Source organism: Eschrichtius robustus, chromosome 10, assembly GCF_028021215.1.
Source record: "Eschrichtius robustus isolate mEscRob2 chromosome 10, mEscRob2.pri, whole genome shotgun sequence".
In the NCBI taxonomy this organism is placed as follows: domain Eukaryota; kingdom Metazoa; phylum Chordata; class Mammalia; order Artiodactyla; family Eschrichtiidae; genus Eschrichtius; species Eschrichtius robustus.
Window position 1 is genome coordinate 93153885 of NC_090833.1, and position 18569 is coordinate 93172453.

An 18569-nucleotide genomic window follows, 5' to 3' on the forward strand; every position below is an offset into this window, starting at 1 on the left:
GGTGGTAGGATCAGTACATTGGGGGGTTGGGGGGGGGGTGGCAGTGGAAAGACTTTCAAAATGTGGGTAGGAGTGCATGAAAATATACAACATTAGATATAAAATATGCACATGAAAAGTTAAGCCTATAAGTTTTAACAGTGTTTGCCTCGAAGTTAGTGAGATTTATGGGTAAAAAGTGATGATTATTTTCTTCTTTTCCTTTAAATGTACTTTAAATTAACATATGCAGTTGACCGAGGAACAAAGCAGGGTGGGGGTGGGGGTGGAGGTGGGGGTGGGGTTTGGGTCTCTGGCTCTCTGTGCAGTAGATCCGGTATAACTATAGTCTGCTCTCCATATATGAAGTTCCCCATCCATGGATTCAACCAACCTGGAATCCTGCAGTAATGCAGCATGGAAAACAAAACAAAACAAAACAAAACAAAAACAAACACACACACACACATATAAGTGGATCCACTCAGTTCAATACTGTGTTGTTCAAGGGTCAACTGTATATTTCTTTGAAACTTAAACATCCCCTCTTTCGTTAAGCTTCTCTCACTGGACAACGCACAGACCTGAGACATCGGGCTGGCCGGGAATCCTGCCTCAATTTCCCTGGGCTGACATTTCCTCCTGCAGAATCCAGGAAAAGTGGCTCCCTCAGTGTAGGCCTCCTAGGCCCAGGCTAAGGTGAAAGTCGCCTTGAGCACCATCAGGAATCTGCGACCTTCGCCATTCCGTCTGGGTGGGGACAGCACTGTGGGCCTCCCCCCGGAGAATTATCAGGGCGCCCTGGAGGCGGGCCCACAGCTTTCTCAGCTCTGGACTCGGTTTCCAAAGGGTCCAACGTATTCCGCGCAGGTCCCATCGTTGGGCTGTCCACCTCTGGAGAGTGCATCACCCTCAGCAAAGCGCAGGCTGGAGGCAACTCAGCACACTGACCCAATCGTCCTACCGCCCAGCTCCACTTCTTACCGGCAGTCCCTGCCCCGGCGCCCAGGACTACACTTCCCGGAGACCCCTGCGCCAGAAGCTGCTTCTGCCCCGGCCTGCCTTCCCGCCACCGATTGGCGGCTGACGCCCGGACTCTGCGCTGAGGCTTTCGGCCCCGGAGGAATGGTCACTCTTTTGCGCTGCCTCTCGACTTGGCGTGTGGGTTGGGCTAAAGAGGATGACGGTGTCATAGTGGCGGTCACTGTGCGTCTGTCTGGGAGTGGCTGTGAACGTGCTTGCGCGGCTATGTGCTGTTTGCGTGACTGTGCATGAGGGGATGGGACACGGGAAAGGGGCCACACGCCGTTCGAGAGCCCTGGTTGGTGGGTGAAGGCGGGGCCTAGCTCCGGGGCACTGCCTGGCACCTGGAAGGGAAGGTGGTGGGCTGAGTTCCGGGGGCGGGCTTGGTTAGGCGTAGCTGGAGGGGGCAGGGCCTAGTCGCATGGAGAGGCTGGGTTGGCTGGTCCTGGTCACGCGGAGTGTGCGCCTAAGCTGGGCTTGGTTGGACGCAGGGGAAGGGGCCAGGCGGCTGTGCCACATTTGTGTGCGCGCGGGTGTGATTTGCAGCTGTAGTAACCACCCGCCTTCATCGTGAGTGGCTGCAGTGCTATCGTTATGTGTTTCTGAGGGTTGATACAGGTCTGAACCTCTGTTTCCTGTGTTAAAAGGTCTAAGTGTCTTAAGCACTTTTACACGCTGCCTAAGTGTTCTTCAAAGTGGTTCTTCCAACACATGGTGTTTTCAAAGTTTTTATTATTGTCAATTTGTTATACTTGTATTTTTGTTACATTCTTAGTAGTCCTCATTCAAGTACTGTACATTATACATACTGCAAAAAGTCTTATGTATGATTATACAAATTGATGAATTTTTATAAACCTAAGAGGCCTTGGTGATAATCAGCACTGAGACAGGGAGGAAAAAAAGGACAATGCCAGCATTTCAGTTCTCCTACACCCCTGCCCTGTCATCTTACTGCTAAGAGTAACCGTTATCCTGACTTTAACATTATATATTTACTTTATTTTTACTCCGCACTGTACTCTTTTCTGTCTTCCTTTGCTCAGGTTTATATTTGTGAGATTCATATTATTGCTTGTTGTTACAGTTCATCCATTCTTATTGTTCTGTACTATTCTATTGTGTGACTCTAACATAATACCACTGTCTGATGCAGTTGCAATTTCTAGTTTGGTGCTGTTACAAATGCTGCTACTATGGATTTTTCAATAGGTGCTTTTTGATGCACATAAATGTGCATTTCTGTTGGGTTTATACCTAGAAGTGAAATTGCTGGGTCTTAAGGGGTAAAAAAGTTCAACTTCAGTGGATTTTCTCCAAACAGGTTTTCATTGTACTCCCACTGTCAGTGTATGAAAGTTCCAGTTACTTCACATTCTCACTAATGCTTAGTACTTTTCATGTTTTTAATTTTAGCCTTTCTGGAGTTTGTACATTCCTTTGATGCCTAATAAAGTTGAGCACATTTTCCTATGTTTATTGGCTGTTTGGGTATTCTCTTTTGTGAAGTGTCTGTTCAAGTTTTTGCCCATTTTTCTATTGGGTTGTCTTTTTGTTATTGATTTTAGGAGATTTAAAAACGTATTCCAGAGACAAATCCTTTTTTGGACATATGTATTCTAGTGAATATCTTATTACAGTTTGTAGGTTGTTTTAGAGGTATCTGTTGATGCACAGTAATTCTTAATATTAATACAGTCCATTTTATCAATTTTTCTTTATGGGTAGTGCTTTTTGTGTCCTATTTTAAAAAATCTTTCCATTCCAAGGTCATAAATATATCATGTTTTCTTCTAAAAGTGTTAGTATTTTGCTTTTCACCTTTATATCTGCAACCATATGGAACTGATATTTAGAGTTTGATTTCTTCCATATGGATAGCAAGTTGACCCAGCACCATTTATTAAAAAGCCATCCTTTCCTCACTGTAGAGAAATTATACCTTTGTTATAGATCAGGTGACTGCATATGTGTGTCTTTTCCTGTATTCTCCATTTTGAGCTCTTGGTCAATTTATTCTAATTCCAGTTTCATAGTCTCTAAATTTCATAACTTTACAATAGGCGTTGATGACCTTTGTTGTCCTTTGAGATTGCCTTGGCTATTCTTGGACCTTTGCACTTCTATAAGAATATTAGAACCAGTTTGCCAATTTCATAAAAATATTCGCTTGTTTTTTTTTTTTTACTGTAATTGTATTGAATCTACAAAGTTTTTGAGAAAATTTACATCTACTAATACAGTTTTCTGATCTATGAACATGGTGTATCTATTACTGCTATATGTCCTTTTAGTAATATTATGTCACTTTAAATTTAGAGGTCTTAAACTTATTTTGTTCAATTTAGTCCTAGCTATCTTTTTTATTTTATTTTTTTATTATTATTATTTTTTAAATGTTTCTTCTGATTCTTTTTTTTTTAAATTTTTTAAATTAATTAATTAATTTATTTTTTATTTTATGGCTGTGTTGGGTCTTCGTTTCTATGCGAGGGCTTTCTCTAGTTGTGGCAAGCGGGGGCCACTCTTCATCACGGTGCACGGGCCTCTCACTATCGCGGCCTCTCTGTTGCGGAGCACAGGCTCCAGATGCGCAGGCTCAGTAATTGTGGCTCACGGGCCCAGTTGCTCCGCGGCATGTGGGATCTTCCCAGACCAGGGCTCGAACCCGTGTCCCCTGCATTGGCAGGCAGATTCTCAACCACTGCGCCACCAGGGAAGCCCCAGTCCTAGCTATCTTTTTATTTGTATATTTTTTCTTTTCTTTTTTTATTATGTAAGTATCAGGTATATAGCATTATAATTCGCCATCTGTATGCACTACAAAGTGATCACTACCCCAAGTCTAGTTACCATCCATCACCATACAGTTGACCCCATTCACCCATTTCGCCCAACCCTCAACCCCCTTCCCCCTGGTAAACCTAATCTGATTTTTATATCTATGAAATCATACAATATTTGTCTTTGTCTGCTTATTTCACTTAGCATAATACCTTCAAGGTCCATCTGTGTTGTCACAAATAACAGGGTTTCATTCTTTTGTATGGCTGAGTGGTATTCCATTGTGTATATATACCACATCTTCTTTATCCATCTATCCATCAATGGACACTCAGGTTTTTTCTATATCTTGGCTATTGTAAATAATGCTGCAATAAACATAGGGGTGCGGATATCTTTTTGATTTAGTGTTTTTGTTTTTATTCAGAAAAATACCCAGAAGTGGTCATATGGTAGTTCTATTCTTAGTTTTCTGAGGATTCTTTTTATATTATTGAAGGTGCATCAGTTAAAAATATTTGTTTCTATTTAATTCTTGATTTATAGAAATCAAGTTGACTCTTTAAGTTAACCTTGTATCCAGCAACCTTGATAAAAATCACTCAATTCTAGTAGTTTATCTGTAGGTTCTTTTAGATTTTTTTATGTACACAGTCATGTCATCTGTGAATAATGAATTTAATTTCATCCTTTTCAGTACTTGTGCCCCATGTTTCTTTTCTGTTGCCCTGTTGTACTGGCTTGGACCTCTAGTTGAATAGAAGTGGTGAGTCTTTTTGCAATCTTAAGGGGAGTGCATTCAGTTTATTAGCATTATGATATTTGAGGTGACATTAAGATATGCTTTATCAGGTTAATGATGGTATTTCCTTTGATTTCTGGTTTGCTTAGTTTTTATCATAATGTTGAATTTTGTCAAATGATTTTTCTGCATCTATTAAGAGGGTCATACGAATTTCTCTTTTTAAAATTAATGATGTAAATTACATTGATTTTCAAATGTCAAACATCCCTTACATTCTTCAAATAAACTCACCTTGGGTATGATGTCTATCTTTTTTTTATATGACTGCAACTTTATTTAGGATTTTACAACTTTGTTCATGAGAGAGATTGGTCTGTAATTTCTCTTTCTTCCTTGTCAGGTTTTGGAATCAAGGTTATATTGACCACATAGAAAGAGTTTAAGATTGGTGTCATTTCTTCCTTAAATGTTTGGAAGAAGTCATCAGTGAAGTCATCTGGGCTTTGGTTTTCTTTGTGGGAATTTTTAATGACAGATTTCTTTGGTATGTAATGGAATATTCTTATTTTCTACTTGTGACAGCATTGATAAGTTGCATTAATTGAGAAACTTGTACATTTACATCCAATTTTTCACATTTATTAAGGTTGTTCATAATATTCTCTTGGTATCTGTGGGTTCTATAGGAACAACTTTGTATCCCTTTTATTGTCTATGTTTCTCTTATTTTGTTGTTTGGCCTTTTTAGGGATTTATCAATGTTATTAATCTTTATAAAGGAACAACTTTTGATTTTGTTGATTTTTCTTGATGGAACCTTTGATTTCTGTTTCATTGATAATCCTGTCTTATCTTTATTATTATATTCTTTCATTAGGTTTGATTTGCTCTTCCTTTGCTTTCTAGCTTTTTGAGATGGAAGCTTAAACACTTAACTTTTAGCCTTCTTTTCTGTAAGAAGACTATACATTTTCTTTAACACATCTTTAAGGCTGTACATTTTTCTGTATGCACTACTTTGAGCACATCACACAAGTTTTGATATGTCATACATCACTATTTTTCAATTCATAATATATTCTAATTTGCATTTTGATTTCTTCTTTGATGCTTGGATAATTTTAAAGTACACTGTTTAACTTCCAGGCAGTTGGGGATTTTCTGGTGGTTTTTTAGACCTTTAGATTAGTTCCATATTGTCAGTGAATATACTCTGAATGATTTCCTTGTTGAATATTGTAAAGCTTTTCTTTATAGCCCAGGATATGGCCAATTTTAGTAAGTATTTCAAATGCACTTGAAAAGAATGTGAATTCTGTCATTTGATTCTACATATGTCAGATCAACTTTGTTATTTATGTCAGTCAAGATAGTCTTTAATCTTTACTGATTTTTTTTCTATTTCTTATGTTAGCTGTAGAGAGAGGTATGTTAAAGCTCTCACTATCTTTGCATTTTGTCAGTTTTCTTTTACTTTTGTGAATTTTTGTCTTATGTATTTTGATTTTATGTTATTGAATACATATAGATTTAGGATTTTGTGATCTTGCCTGTTGAGTTGACATTATAGTAAAAATGAAATATCCCTGTTTACGGCAAGAATAATTAATAGACATAAAGTCTATTTTTTTCTGGTATTACCCTAGTTCCACCTACTGTCTTTTGGTTAGTATATACATGCTGTGTCTTTTTTTATCCTTTACTTTCAATCTTTCTCTATCCTTATATTTGAAGGGTGCCTCTTATAAATAGCATGTAGTTGGGTTTTGTTTTAAAATATGCTCTGACAATTTTAGTCTTTTCTTAGTTTATATTACCTAGTTTACATTAAATACAATTACTTATATAGTTGTGTTTATGTCTATCCTACTATTATTTGTTTTCCATTTAGTATATCTGCTTTATCTTCTCTTTTGCCTTATTTTGGATTAATTGAATTTTTTATGTTTCCATTTCCTCTGTCAGTTATACATTTATTTATGTTTATTTTAATGTTTACATTAAAGATTACAACATGCATCCTTGATGTATTATGACTTAATACAAATTATTATTTTTACTATTTCCCAATATTGGAACTTTGGAACGTCTTAAACTCCATTTGCCAGCTTCCTACTCTTCCCCCATCCTTTCCAGTATTTATTTGTAATGAATGTTATTTCTACACATATTTAAACGTGAATATTTTTTCCTGATGAATACTCAATGAAATTTACCCTCATATCATTTACTCTTTATGTTTTTCTTCATTCTCATGCTTCCAACCAGGATTGTTTTCCTTCTGCCAGATGAACCCATAAGACTTTCCTCAATGTGGGTGTAGACTAGAAGTTGGTATAATTCACTGAACTCTCAGCACTAATAAATGATAATAGGGCCTTTATAGTTGGCAGTTTGGCAGTTCTTGTGTCAAAATTTGTATTACACACACCCTTCATTTCCACTTATGGATGTTATCATACAGATTCATTTGTGGATCATACAATGTAAAATAAATAGCAGTTGCTTGGAAATAATCTAAATATTGATTATTAGGCAGCTAGTTAAATAAATTATGGGTCATTTTCAAGATGGAAAATTCAATAACTAAAATAAGAATAAAGTAGCATTTAATGCATCAATGTAAAATGATCTCCAAAATAACACAGTTAATAAAAAATAAGGCAAAAGAAGGCATTTCCACATATTGTAATGAGGTACTTGGATGTTCTGACCAACCTGTTAGTGAAAACAACCGTAATTTATAGGCAATATATAAAAATAATCACTGAGGGATTTTAAACAGAGTTAAAGGTCTAGGAACTTGGATGTTCAAGAAACTTCCTTTGGGAGGTTAGAATGAAGACATTTTGCTAAAGCACCTGAGTAAGATTGTCATTCCTGCTATAGCCAAGTTCTTCGAGTTTAGGATGGAGCTGTGTATGTGGTTTCTTAGAACTCCCTCAGTTAATATGTGTGTGGAAGGAAGGAGGGATGAGGAGAACAGGTCATTGTAATACTTTGACTTCTCTGAGGAAAGCCTGGTCTCTACTGAATTCTTTTTTTCTATCCAGCTCTGCCATCTCAGGACAATCACCCAAAAGACAGATCAGTCTTGAAATTCTGAAAGCTATGGCTCATGTGAGTTCGAATTGTCACTTCCTGAATTTTTTCAGTTCCTATGTTTTATTATTTGTCCTGAAAATAGGTACTGGAGTGTCTTCCAGGAATGTACTCCCAGATCTGCCATTGTCATGATTGCCTTCCCTAAGTCCTCTTCTCCCCAGTCCGTCCTTGAGTGACCAGTTGACAGATTATTAGATATCTCTCATTTGTCCAGTTTTCAGTCAGGAATGCAGATAGAGCATATTCCCTCATGGGAAATATTAAAGCCTCCTTTCACAAAACTATGGCTTAATAAGGCTGTGGTGAATCACCACATGGGTCTGCGTGTAAGAAAGCTTTGATTTGTTCCACTAGTTTTTTTAATGAGATGTAATGGGATAACTAGGTAATAGCTTTCCATCTGTGAAGACCTTGAGAAGTCTGGGCAAATCTAAATGTCTAAAATATAAAGGTTAAGAACTGGTAATTCAGTTTTTCTGTTTGTTTGGTTTTGTTTTTTCTAACAGATTTATTGGAGTATAATGGCCTCATAGTACTGTGTTAGTTTCTGTTGTACACCAAAGTGAATCAGCCATGTGCATACATATGTCCCCATATCCCCTCCCTCTTAAGCCTCCCTCCCATCCTCCCTATCCCACCTCTCTAGGTCACCACAAAACACCGAGCTGATCTCCCTGTGCTATGAGGCTGCCTCCCACCAGCTAACTATTTTACATTCAGTATTTGGTAGTGTATACATGTCGATGCTACTCTCACTTCACCCCAGCTTCCCCCTCCCACCCCATGTCCTCAAATCTATTCTCTATGTCTACATCTTTATTCCTGCCCTGCAACTAGGTTCATCAGTACGATTTTTTTTATTTTTTAGGTTCCATATATATGTGTTAGCATACGGTATTTGTTTTTCTTTCTCATTTACTTCACTCTGTATGACAGACTCTAAGTCCATCCACCTTACTACAAAAATCTCAATTTCGTTTCTTTTTATGGCTGAGTAATATTCCATTGTATATATGTGCCACATCTTCTTTATCCATTCATCTGTTGATGGACATTTAAGTTGGTTCCATGTCCTGGCTGTTGTAAATATTGCTGCAATGAACATTGTGGTACATGTCTCTTTTTGAATTATGGTTTTCTCAGGGAACATGCCCAGTAGTGGGATTGCTGGGAAATATGGTAGTTCTATTTTTAGTTTTTTAAGGAAACTCCATACTGTTTTCCATAGTGGTTGTATCAATTTACATTCCCACCAACAGTGCAGGAGGGTTCCCTTTTCACCACACCCTTTCCAGCGTTTATTGTTTCTAGATTTTTTGATAATGGCCATTCTGACTGGTGTGAGATGATACCACATTGTACTTTTGATTTGCATTTCTCTAATAATTAGTGACGTTGAGCATCTTTTCATGTGCCTCTTGGCCATCGGTATGTCTTCCTTAATGAAATGTCTATTTAGGTCTTCAGCCCATTTTTGGATTGGATTGCTTGTTTTTTTGATATTGAGCTCCATGAGCTGTTTGTATATTTTGGAGATTAATCCTTTGTCTGTTGTTTCATTTGAAAATATTTTCTCCCATTCTGAGGGTTGTCTTTTTGTCTTGTTTATGGTTTCCTTTGCTGTGCAAAAGCTTTTAAGTTTAATTAAGTCCCATTTGTTTATTTTTGTTTTTATTTCCATTACTCTAGGAGGTGGGTCAAAAAAGATCTTGCTGTGGTTTATGTCAAAGTGTTTTTCCTATGTTTTCCTCTAAGAGTTTTATAGTGTCAGGTCTTACATTTAGGTCTTTAATCCATTTGGAGTTTATTTTTGTGTATGGTGTGAGGTAGTATTCTAATTTCATTCTTTTACATGTAGGTATCCAGTTTCCCGGCACAACTTATTGGAGAGGTGGTCTTTTCTCCATTGTATGTTCTTACCTCCTTTGTTGTAAATTAGGTGACCATATATACGTGGGTTTATCTCTGGGCATTCTATCCTTTACCATAGATCTATATTTCTGTTTTTGTGCCAGTACCACACTGTCTTGGTTACTGTAGCTTTATGGTATAGTTTGAAGTTGGGGAGCCTGATTCCTCCAACTCCATTTTTCTTTCTCAAGATTTCTTTGGCTATTTGGGCTCTTTTGTGTTTCCATGTGAATTGTAAATTTTTTGTTCTAATTCTGTGAAGAATGCCATTGGTAATTTGATAGGGATTGCATTGAATCTGTAGATTGCTTTGGGTAGTATTGTCATTTTCATAATATTGATTCTTCCAGTCCAAGAACATGGTATATTTCTCCATCTGTTTATGTCATCTTTGATTTGTTTCATCAGGGTTTTATAGTTTTCTGAGTACAAGTCTTTCCCTTCCTTAGGCAGGTTTATTCCTGGGTATTTTATTCTTTTTGTAGTGATGGTAGATGGGATTGTTTCCTTAATTTCTCTTTCTGATTTTTCTTTGTTGGTGTATAAGAATGCCAGAGATTTCTGTGCATTAATTTTGTATCCTGCAACTTTACCAAATTCATTGATTAGTTCTAGTAGTTTTCTGGTGGCATCTTTAGCATTATCTGTGTATAGTATCATGTCATCTGCAAACAGTGACAGTTTTACTTCTTCTTTTCCAATTTGGATTCCTTTTATTTCTTTTTCTTCTCTGATTGCCATGGCTAGGACTTCCAAAACTATGTTGAATGAGAGTGGCGAGAGTGGACATCCTTGTCTTGTTCCTGATCTTAGTGGAAATGCTTCCAGTTTTTCACCATTGAGTATGATGCTTGCTGTAGGTTTGTCATATATGGCCCTTATTATGTTGAGGTAGGTTCCCTCTATGCCCACTTTCTTGAGAGTTTTTATCATAAATGGGTGTTGAATTTTGTCAAAGGCTTTTTCAGCATCTATTGAGGTGATCATATGGTGTTTATTCCTTACTTTGTTAATGTGGTGTATCACATTGATTGGTTTGCATATATTGAAGAATCCTTGCATCCCTGGGATAATCCCACTTGATCATGGTGTATGATCCTTCTAATGTGTTGTTGGATTCTGTTTGCTAGTATTTTGTTCAGGATTTTTGCATCTATGTTCATCAGTGATATTTGTCTATAATTTTCTTTTTTTGTGATATCTTTTTCTGGTTTTGGTATCAGGGTGATGGTGGCCTCATAGAATGAGTTTGGGAGTGTGCCTTCCTCCACAATTTTTTGGAAGAGTTTGAGAAGGATGGGTGTTAGCTCTTATCTAAATGTTTGATAGAATTTGCCTGTGAAGCCATCTGGTCCTGGGCTTTTGTTTTTTGGAAGGTTTTTAATTACGGTTTCAATTTCATTCCGTGTGATAAGTCTGTTTCTACTTCTTCCTGGTTCAGTCTTGGAAATTGTACCTTTCCAAGAATTTGTCCATTTCTTCGTGGTTGTCCATTTTATTGACATATAGTTGTTTGTAGTAGTCTCTTGTAATCCTTTCTATTTCTGCGGTGTCAGTTGTGATTTCTCCTTTTTCATTTCTAATTTTATTGACTTGCATCCTTTCCCTTTTTTTCTTAATGAGTCTGGCTAATGGTTTATCAATTTTGTTTATCTTCTCAAAGAAACAGATTTTAGTTTTATTGATCTTTGCTATTGTTTTCTTCATCTGTATTTCATTTATTTCTGCTCTGATCTTCATGATTTCTTTCCTTCTACTGACTTTGGGTTTTCTTTGTTCTTCTTTCTCTACTTGCTCTGGTGTAAGGTTAGATTGTTTATTAGACATTTTTCTTTTTTCTTGAGGTGAGATTGAATTGCTCTGTACTTCCCTCTTAGAACTGCTTTTGCTGCATCCCATAGGTTTTGAGTCGTCTTGTTTTTGTTCATTTGTTTGTATGTATTTCTTCAGTGATCTCTTAGCTATTTAGTAGCACACTGTTTAGTCTCCAAGTGTTCGTGTTTTGTATAGTTTTTTCCCTGTAATTGATTTCTAATCAGAAAAGGTGCTTGATACGATTTCACTTTTCTTAAATTTTCCAAGGCTTGATTTCTGACCCAGGGTGTGATCTATCCTGGAGAATGTTCCGTGTGCACTTGAGAAGAAAGTGTATTCTGCCACTTTTGGGTGGAATGTTTTATAAATATCAACTAAATCTATCTGATCTATTGTGTCATTTAAAGCTCGTGTTTCCTTTTTAATTTTCTGTTTGGATGATCTGTCCATTAGTGTAACTGGGGTGTTAAAGTCCCCCACTATTATTGTGTTACTGTCAATTTCTTCTTTCATGGTTGTTAACATTTGCCTTATGTATTGAGGTGCTCCTATGTTGGCTGCATAAATATTTATAATTGTTATGTCTTCTTCTTTGATTGATCCCTTGATAATTATGTAGTGTCCCTCTTTATCTCTTATAACAGTTTTTATTTCAAAGTTTATTTTATCTGATACAAGTATTGCTACTCCAGCTTTCTTTTGATTTCCATTTGCACAGAATACTTTTGCCCCCCTTCACTTTCAGTCTGTAGGTGTCCCTAGATCTGAAGTGGGTCTCTTATAGACAGCATATATATGGGTCTTGTTTTTGTATCCATTCAGCCAGTCTGTGTCTTTTGGTTGGGGCATTTAATCCATTTATATTCAAGGTTATTATCGATATGTATGTTCCTATTATCATTTTCTTAGTTGTTTTGTGTTTGTTTTTGTTGGTCTTTTTCTTCTCTTGTGTTTCCCACCTAGAGAAGTTTCTTTAGCATATGTTGTAAAGCTGGTTTGGTGGTGCTGAATTCTCTTAGCTTTGGATGTCTGGAAAGCTTTTGGTTTCTCCATCGAATCTGAATGAGATCCTTGCTGGGTAGAGTATTCTTGGTTGTAGGTTTTTCTCTTTCATCACTTTAAGTATATCCTCCCACTCCCTTCTGACCTGCAGAGTTTCTGCTGAAAAATCAGCTGATAACCTCATGGGGATTCCTTTGCACGTTATTTTTTGTTTTTCCCTTCCTGCTTTTAATATTTTTTCTTTGAATTTAATTTTTGTTACTTTGATTAATATGTGTCTCGGTGTGTTTTTCCTAGGGCTTAACCTGTATGGGCCTCTCTGTGCTTCCTGGACTTGGGTGACTATTTCCTTTCCCATGTTAGGAAAGTTTTTGACTATAATCTCTTTGAATATTTTCTCAGACCCTTTCTTTTTCTCTTCTTGTTCTGGGACCCCTATAATTCGAATGTTGGTGCATTTAGTGTCATCCCAGAGGTCTCTGAAATTGTCTTCAATTCTTTTCATTCTTTTTTCCTTATTCTGCTCCTTGGCAGTTATTTCCACCATTTTGTCTTCCAGCTCACTTATTCATTCTTCTGCCTCAGTTATTCTGTTATTGATTTCTTCTAGTGTATTTTTCATTTCAGTTATTATGTTGTTCATCTCTGTTTGTTTCTTCTTTAGTTCTTCTAGATCTTCATTAAACATTTCTTGTATTTTCTCAATCCATGCCTCCATTCTGTTTCTGAGATTCTGGATCATCTTTACCATCATTACTCTAAATTCTTTTTTAGGTAGATTGCCTATTTCCTCCTCATTTATTTGGTCTTGTAGGTTTTTACCTTCCTCCTTCATCTGTGACTTATTTTTTTGTCATCTCATTTTTTTTTCTTTCTATGAGTAGGATTGTGTTCCTGTTTTACTTGTTGTTTGGCCTGAGGCTTCCAACACTGGAGTTTGTAGGCTGTTAGGTGGAGCTGGCTCTTGGTGCTGAGATGAGGACCTCCATGAGCCCTCACTCTGATGAATATTCCCTAGGGTCTGAGGTTCTCTGTTAGTCCAGTGGTTTGGACTTGGAGCTCCCACCACAGGAGCTTTGGCCTGGCCCCTGGCTCATGAACCAAAATCTAGCAAGCCCCATGGGGTGGCAAAAAAAAAAAAGGGAGCAATAACAAAGTAAAAAATAAAATTAGACTAGTAAACAGATATGTTAGAAAGAATATAAAAATAAAAATATAGATGAATCAACAACTGGAATGTACAACAGTACCAGAATAGTAAAAAAGAGGAGGAGGGAAAAGAAAAAAAGGGGGGGGAAGGCCTTGGCTGTGGGTGGGGCCTAAGCAAGGGTGAGGTTTGGACAGTGGGCGGGGCCTATGTTTAAGACCCACAGGGCTGGAAAAGGCCATGGAAGGTGGGGCTTAGGCTCAATGGAACAGAAGGGGCCCAGGCATGCCCCCCACCCCTGGTCTTAGAGGGTGGGGGACCTCACCTGGGAGCCCAGCATGTTTCCTGGGCCTGAGTTGCCAGGGCAAATGACCTCTGCTCCTCTACTGCTCCTCCCAGAGGGCCCTGCCCAGCTGCCTCTTGTGTTCTCCCCTCGGCCTCCTTCCTATGCCCCCAGGACCAATGCAGCTGCGGGGAAGGGAGGCCTTGGAGATCAGGGGACTGGCCTGGGAGCTCAGCAGGCTCCCAGTGTCTGAGTGGGCAGGGAAAACACCCTCTGCTCCTCTCCCGCTCCTCCTGGAGGGCCCCTCTCACCTTTGATTTGTTCCACTAGTTTTTTAATGAGATGTAATGGGATAACTAGATAATAGCTTTATATCTGTGAAGACCTTAAGTCTGGGCAAATGTGAATGTCTAAAATATAAAGTATAAGAATTGTTAAGTTAGGTTTAACCATAAGAAATACCATTTGTCTTGTATATAGCAGGCAATAAAAATGTTTACTGGATATTTGTCTTGACAAAGAAAAATGCTTGTGATCACATATTGTGACATAATGATGAAACTGAGTCTCTAAGAAATTTTTGAATCATGTGCAAATTGTACTTTCAAAGATGTAAATATAAGATACACATAAGATGGATGAAGGCCACAAGTTTGTTTTCTTAGTCTTCAAAGCTATGTGCTTTTTGCTACTTAATTTATTTGGGAAACTCCATTTTACAATATTTGCTCACTTCCAGCCCTTCTGTCTGAAGGAGACTTGTTTCTAAAATGAGAAGGAGGGAGGGTGCCAGCTCCAGTCCTATCAGACATGTGCCTCTAGTGTCAGCCTGTGCCTACTCCTTTCTATGATGACTTCTCCATCTCTCTTTATTTCTTGAAAACTTGTCTTTATAACTTCGCCAGTGATGTATGTGGTGACTTTTTTCAGAGGTTGGTGGCATTCAAGGATGTGGCAGTGGACTTCACTCAGAAGGAGTGGGATTGCCTGGGTGCCACTCAGAAGGATCTATATAGAGATGTGATGCTGGAGAACTATGGCAGCCTGGTCTTGATTGGTAAGGACATTTATTTGCAAATCATTCAGTATTCACCATCTGGAATTTATGCCTTTGTCTTTGTGGATTTTTTGAGTTGTCTGAATTTCTGGCCTCTGCTACTGAGGGAATAATCTGTACTGTATGGTTGTGAAAAAGGTATCTGTTGCATACCATTCTTCAGAAGTCCTTTACACTTTCGTCTTGTTATTCTTGTAATCGTCTTTCTTCTTCAATGATGAAAACTGAACTTGAATTCTGCCACACCTACAGCTTGATCATATTTCTTTTCTTTTCTTGCAAGTAGGATTATTCTATGTCTAAGCTAGATGTGATCTGTTTATTGGAGCAACAGAGGCAGCCTTGGATGGTTACCAAGGCCATGCCAGGAGAACCTTGCCCAGGTGAGTGAGAGCTCATCAGCAGAGAGAAGCCTTGACAACCCAGCTGGCCCTGCAGCAGCACCACCTTTGATATTTTTATTGGGAAGTGTCCTCCAAGGACCAAGGCCTAAAGAGGAAGAGAAGGTCCAAGACATAGGGAGAAAAGTAACTTATTTCTCTCCCTTCTCAGAAATGTAGGTGCCTTCCTTCCCAATGCCTGGTATTCTTTTACCTGTACATTAAATCTAATTCTTTCCCAGCTTCTCCTTGTCATTTAAACTTGGGTAAGTATTGTCACTTCTGAAAATTTTTTTTAAAAACCCTATTTTTAACTACTATTCAGTGACTTACTCCCTTTTTGAGAAGTTTCTCCTTTATTCAGTAATTCATACTTCATTCATTGACTCTTATCCAGAAGGTGTTGATGTTTAATTTATGCAAGACTCATTTCAGAACTTAGAGGAAATAAAGTGAATAAACTATTAAGAAATGTTTCACCTAATAAGAGAGCTAGAACAAGTCCATAAGCAATTCCCATAAAGTAGCCTCTGCTATGGAAGATGGTCCAGTGGGATGCTTAGATGTAAATTGGGTCTAAAGATGCAAATGTGAAAGCAATTAAGAAAAGCAATTTATGTCTACATTGAGGTGGAAGGAGTGTCAGTGGAGAGATTAGGGGTCAAGGAGGATGAGCTATATTTTAGCCTCATGGAAGACATAGCCTGTCCATAAAGAAGAAATGGGACCCTTGATAGGTCATTGGTGAGTTTTCTCTTTTGATCAGAAGTCAGATTGAAATGTCATTCAATGAAAAATTCTCTCCTCTGAAATTTGAAAGAGATGATACATTTCTTATTTTTGGTAAAAAACTTTTTACATTCCAGAAACAACATTGTTTTAATATCATTGTTCTGAATGTTGAATTTATATGTTTATTCTCATAGTTCTTTCATCTAGCACAACCATATCTTTTTTATTTTGATATAGATTCAGGTATATATATATATATCTCATAGTCCTTTAAGATTGCTATGCAATTTCTTGTTAATAAAATTTTCAGCCTGTTACACATCTTCTATTTGCATGGATTTTTAAATATTTGGTTGGATTCCCTGAGAAATAGACTCAGGGATGGAGATTAATATGCAAAAAGTTCACTGGGTAGTACTGCCAGTGTCCAGCCTGTAGCAGACTGAAGGAGAAACCTTTGAGAGTTGCGCAAAGTAAGGTAAGGTTGACAGGCCTTTATACCCCACATTGACCAGCCATTGGATGCAACTGCTCCTGGGAAGAGGCACTCCCTTTTGCCAAGACCAGTGCCTGGAGGGAGACTCAGCTGTGAGCTATTGTCTGCCAACACACTGGGCAGTTGGGGAATGAGTGCTCTAAAAGGGGATCTGGGCATTCACTACAATTAATTAATTCTAAGATGTAGGATTCCTGGGTCCAAAGAGTTAAAAAAGCTCTTTAAACCCTTGTCCTTAACAGTATATAAGGTAGATACCCACTTAATCTGAAATAATACATTTTAGGCCAGTAGTTTGTTAGTTAAAAAGTCATCTGAGACTTCCTGGCTCTGTCCCTCACACCCTGGCTGGGCGGGCAGCAGCCCCACAGCTCAGCTGACAGCAGCGGCCGGCCACACTACTCTGCAGCTCCTGATGCCAGCCCGCCCTTGTGGACCCTGCCTGGCCCTGGCTGCAGCCTCCTCCCCGCCCCTGCCCAAGAGGAAGTGCTGGGGCAGGGGCCACCTGCCAGATGCCTGGGAGGACAGCACGGGGCTGGCCAAGAAGTGCCCATTCTCAGTGGAACTAGCCGAGGGTGGCCCCACTGGCAGTGCACTCTACACGTTCATCACCCCACCCCACCATGCCCCCTGCTGCTGACCTTGGCCCAAGGCTGCCCCAGAGCCTCGACCCTTGTGTTGCATCTCTGTGTACAGTGGACGCCACCCTCTGCTCATGCACACTCACATCCAGGGCTGCATCTACAACTTCCTCCAGCACCTCCAACTGGAAGTGTTTTGTCTTCCTCATTGTCCTGGTCTGACATCTTCAGAGTGCTGTCCACCGTCGAGCTGTATGTTGCCAAGCCACGGGGACCCTCTTCTGGATGGAGATTGTCCTGGTTGTGTTCTTTGGGATGGAGTAAGTGCTCCACCTCTGGTCAGCAGGGTGCTGCAGCGAGTATGGGACATCTGGGGCCAGCTGCACTTTGCCTGGAAACCCATTTCCATCATTGACCTCATCGCCGCCAAGGCCTCCATGGTTGTCCTCTAAGTGGGCTCTAAAGGGCAGGTGTTTGCCACCTTGGCCATCAGGGACATCTGCTTCCTCCAGATCCTGAGGATGCTGCACATTGACTGCCAGGGCTGCTGGGCTCCATGGTCCATCCACCGCCAGGAACTCCTGTATGTCAGCTTCGTGGACCTCATCTTCTCCTCCCACTTTGTGTACCTGGCCAAGAAGGACACCATGAAAGAGAAATCCAGCCGAGTCGAGTTTGGCAGCTACGCGGATGCCCTGTGGTGGGGGGGGGGTGGTCATGGTCACCACCATTGGCTATGGCAACAAGGTGCCCCAGACATGGGTCTAGAAGACTATCGCCTCCTGCTTTTCTGTCTTCGCCATCTCCTCCTTTGTGCTCCCAGTGGGAATTCTAGGCTCTGGTTCTGCACTGAAGGTCCAGCAGAAGCAAAGGCAGAAGGATTTCAACCAGCAGATCCTGGTGGCAGCCTCGCTTATTCAGATGGCATGGCTGTGCTACGTGGCCGAGAACCCCGACTCTTCCACCTAGAAATTCTAAGTCCAGAAGCCCTCCTGGAGCTACACTCTGCTCTTCCTCAGTCCCAAGCCCAAGAAGTCTGTCATGGTAAAGAAAAAAAAAGTTCAAACTGGACAAGGACAACGGGATGAGTTCTGGAAAGAAGATGCTGGAGGTCTCCCACATCACATGCAACCCCGTATGGGAGGAGCAGAGGCCTGACCATTTCTCGGTAAACAGATATGACAATTATGCCAGGCTTTTCCATCTGGACACATTTGCCCAAAGGTCATCCTACCGCTACCCATCTCTTCGTGATGAAAAGATGTCCACTCAAATTTTAAGAGATTTTTTTTTCTGATTAAAAAAGTGGCATATGCTCAATATAGAGCATATGAAACATACAGAAAAGAATAATGAAGAAAAGACCTTTTCCCTTACCACCCAGAGATAGCAACTGTTAGGTTTTGGACATAGGCCCTACCTCCTTAGTTTTAACAAACACATGGGTTGGTTCCACCTAGACTCTTCAGTATTGTTCCTGTTTTTATCATTTGTTCTGACATGATTGTTACCATATATCATTTGAAATT

At 39.3% G+C, this 18569-nt stretch overlaps 1 pseudogene; it reads left to right on the forward strand.

The window, feature by feature from the left end:
* Positions 1 to 1423: 1423 nt before the first annotated feature.
* Positions 1424 to 18337, forward strand: LOC137770984 (potassium voltage-gated channel subfamily KQT member 1-like; annotated as a pseudogene).
* The last annotated feature ends 232 nt before the right edge of the window (positions 18338 to 18569 follow it).